The sequence below is a fragment of the Terrapene carolina genome, unplaced genomic scaffold, assembly GCF_002925995.2.
Source record: "Terrapene carolina triunguis isolate 2854851 unplaced genomic scaffold, T_m_triunguis-2.0 Scaffold84, whole genome shotgun sequence".
NCBI lineage: Eukaryota > Metazoa > Chordata > Testudines > Emydidae > Terrapene > Terrapene triunguis.
In genome coordinates this window covers 17,567,595-17,571,510 of record NW_020664435.1, presented here as the reverse complement: position 1 = coordinate 17,571,510, position 3,916 = coordinate 17,567,595, and the positions used below count along the sequence as shown (strand labels likewise).

At 42.4% G+C, this 3,916-nt stretch overlaps 1 non-coding gene across 1 annotated transcript; it reads left to right on the top strand.

Annotated features, from left to right (window-relative positions):
* The first annotated feature begins 1,981 nt into the window (after positions 1–1,981).
* LOC112124639 lies at positions 1,982–2,070 on the top strand. The gene has a single exon (XR_002909656.1). It is a non-coding gene; the product is annotated as a small nucleolar RNA SNORD93 (small nucleolar RNA).
* Positions 2,071–3,916: the final 1,846 nt, after the last annotated feature.

Here is a 3,916-nt window from a genome sequence, read left to right as displayed (position 1 = left end):
GTATTGATGGCCAAAGGATTTAACTGAGACTACAAGACCAAGAAATTATGCTAAGTAAAAATGCATTAGCAACTCTTGTGTACAGTAAACGATTCTGGAAGCAACACATTTTTCAGGGTGAGGGAATAATTCAAGTCACTCATAGAAACTGACTGCAGGACTCTGAGTCGCCTAAAAGATGAGGGAGTGGATTTATGTTTGTCTAGGTATAGCTGAATCACTTGAATCCCACTCATTGCCTCAAGGAAGAAAGGTTATTCTGCAGAATGGCTCATCCTGGTAGGCGGGATAGAATCAATAATTTTATTTGTTCTGAGTCTATAGTGCACTTCATCCCAAAAAATTCCAGAGCCTTCAGATAAACTCTACAAAGAAATCCCAGCCTTTGTAAAAGTGCTGTGGCGTGAGTCCAAAGTACTACCTTTTACAGTAGTGTTATTGCAGTGGGGGGAGGGATAGCTCAGTGGTTTGAGGATTGCCCTGCTAAACCCATCGTTGTGAGTTCACATTTAGGGATCTGGAGCAAAAATCTATCTGGGGATTGGTCCTGCTTTGAGCAGGGGGTTAGACTAGATGACCTCCTGAGGTCCCTTCCAATACTGATATTCTATGAAGGAGGAATTTTAGGCCCGGACTAACTCATCAGAGGTACTGTAATTTCTACTATTACACAGAAAGTGTCTAGAGAGCTCTGCTGTCCCTGTGAGATGCCTGGTTTGGAGGTTTCCTCTTCAAATCATTATCAAGAAAACAGCATGAAACTCATCTGCTTTGAAAAAACAAAGGTCTGAGCTGACCCCATGGAAATTTGAACTCATGATTTAAGGGAATCTATTGTAAGTACTTCATACTTGATGCTTAGATCACAAAATTACTGTAAATAGTAAAGAACACAAGGAGGCAGTAGAAACATAACAAACTTCTGTAATACTCTGCTCCTTTGGGCTTGGCAATAGGAACTGGGACAAGAACAGGAGCTTACCCCTTTCTAAGCAAAGCTGCCATTTCTCTGTGCCTAACCCAACTCCAATTTAGCATTCCCTAGTCATACAATCCAATAGAGTCCCCCAGTTCTCGGTGCTGCACCATGTGCTGTGGAATATGTGCTGCTGGTTTGCAGAGATCACACTTCTCAAAATGGCTAAGTGAGGGGTGAAGTGCTGTGATCTCCCCAGAGACTTCTTAGGTAGGGATCAAAATGGGCAGAGCTCGTGTTGTGTGGGAAGTGTCATCTTAATGCTGCATTTCCTGTTTTTCTCATGTAATGCTACATGTCTTGTAAGAGGACCTTAGCACTGCATTTCTTGGTTTCTCAGATGTTTTGGGAATTATCACATTCTGAAAGGGTACAAGGAGCACAGGCAGAGCTGAGTTACTACAACCTTAACTCCATGTTAAAGATTTTTGCTTATGAAATTGTGTTTGGTGCCCATTGGATGCTGATAGTCACATTTGCTATTGCACACTTCTGAAAAAGTGGTACTGTGAAATGCCTAATAAAAAGTTACTGACGTGATCAGGGAAGAGGAAAAATAAGCAGAATGTTTGGCTGCCTATTTAATGAAATATGAGAACCCAATTAAACTAGCTGGGTATAAGCAATAAAAAATGAAGCTGACAGTTAAGCAAGGTTTGCATTTAAATCCATTAAGAGACTGAAGCTATTCTTTACAGTCACTGAAACCAGTGACAGAAACACCTGTCTGAGGTAAGCCAGTACTCAGCAATACTTCACAGTGATCTTATGAGAAAAGCTGCTGTCTTAATTGATTATTAACTAGTAAATTCCTGCACAAAGTGTTCTAATGCAAAACTCAACTTTCTCTCTCCCCACCCTCCAGATTCAGTAATGAAGATGCAAATTGTTGTTTAATATTCAACTGCTGCTTCCTGTGAAGGTATCTCTCACAAGAATTTACTTACCTTTAAATGCAACACCTTATTAAATAGTGTAGATGTATGGTATTGTGAATGGAATTTCTGGCCAAGGATGAAAACCATGATCTGATTGCATACCTGTTTACAATGATATGCACAAGTATGATGGGTTAAAGGATTTACCTGAGGCCAGACTGACATCCATAAGATATTTAAGTATTTTTGTTTTTAAATTAAACCTTTTATTATTAGTATTTGCACTTCTGCTAGTGAAAGCATAACAGATTTATGTTGTTTTACATTGTTTTAAAATATTTTTCTGTTAGGATACCTAGTTGTAAACTGTTATTTGCTTGCAAGACTAGCAAATGGAACTTCTGGATCTGAAAAATAAATTGCTATAACAGCTGGTATAAAGATTGTACAGGATTAAGTAGAGCACATTTATTTTCAGCTATGTTTTTGCTATGAACTAGAAAAGTGCAGACAAACCTTGACTACCCTGTAGGCCTAAAGACAACTTTGCTAGTTAGTGTTTATACCAACCCCACTCTTGGTATAGTGTATTGACATAACGCACTTTAAAAACAACTGTGTAAATAAAGCACTGCAATTGATTTGCTTTTATGTGTGTTGGCTACATTTCAAAATTGCACACAAAATATTACCCAATTATGGCCTACATGTGCCTTGATATCATAAGGATATGGAATTGGAGCACTTGAAAAACCAAAATTGTATTTAAAAATGCACATTCAGTTTCTTTATTTCAACACATTATTGTAATTGTCATTCTCTAGCCTCTGTGAATAACAAACAAGATGATGCTAAAGAGAGAAAACTCTTGACAGTGAAAGGCACTTTTAAGTCAGGGAACTGATTGCTACATGAAAGTATTTGCACTCCAATTGCATCATTGTTTTAAAAGTGTTTTTATGTACAGGCTTTTTGAGCTCCTCAGGGGAGGGACTTCTAAAAAGTCCCACAGTATCTAGAAAATCGAGGAGGGAAGGTATTGTGCTGAGGAGGAGAGGGAAGAGTGAAAAAATGACCGCAAAGATTTGCAACATCTCAAGTGCAACAGGAATGGGCATTACTGGATGGTTTTCTGCTATGGCTTGAATTTGGTTATTTTTAAAAGGACACTATCAGCTTTAAAGCTAGTCCATGTAAAAAAAAAAAAAAAAAAAGTTAGGTACAGTTACTACAAATATTCCAAAGTCCCCTTGGGAAGGAAACGTTGTTGAAATGACCCAAGTCCTAGCACACCATCAGGCTGAGAGTTTGTCACAGAGGTCACCGATTCTGTGACTTTCCATGACCTCCATGACTTCTGCAGCCTGATGGTGTGCTTGGCCTGGGGGCAGCTCAGGCAGCCCCTGCACCAGGCGCACTGGCCGCTGCTGGGACAGTCTCAGGGCCAGATTAACCACTAGGCTAGTAAGGCGATAGCCTTAGGCCCTCCTATTTTTTAGGCTCTACTTGTCAGGCAGGGGGCACGGTCAGGGCTCGGGGGGGGGGGGGGGGGGGGGCGGCAGAGCAAGCTTGCTCACACAGCCCTGCTGGAGTGCTCCTGTCAGCAGGAAAGGCAAAGCAGCCACCTGTGGCTTGGAAGGAGCTCAGCCGGCAGCCTGTTGCTTCTGCTCCCTCCCGTCTGTGTCTCCCCCACACTGCCAGGTATCCGGTTACTACTGGTGACCAGACACTAAAAATCCAGTTACCACGGGAACTCGTGCCAGACGTAGGTGTAGTTTGAGCAAGCTTTGTGTGTGTCCCCCCGCTTCCCCCACCCCCAATTTCTCCGGAGCTCTGCTTTAGCTGTCAGGGAGGGAAGAGGCTCCCGCTGTCTAGGGTTACCATACGTCCGGTTTTTCCTGGACATGTCTGGCTTTTCAGCAATCAAACCCCAGTCCGGGGGGAATTGCCAAAAAGCCGAACATGTCCGGGAAAAATACCGGCCGGGCACTTCCTCTCCCGCGGCTGCTCTGCTCCTCCCCTGACTCAGACTTCGGCTCTGTTTAAGAGCCAAGCTGCCCGA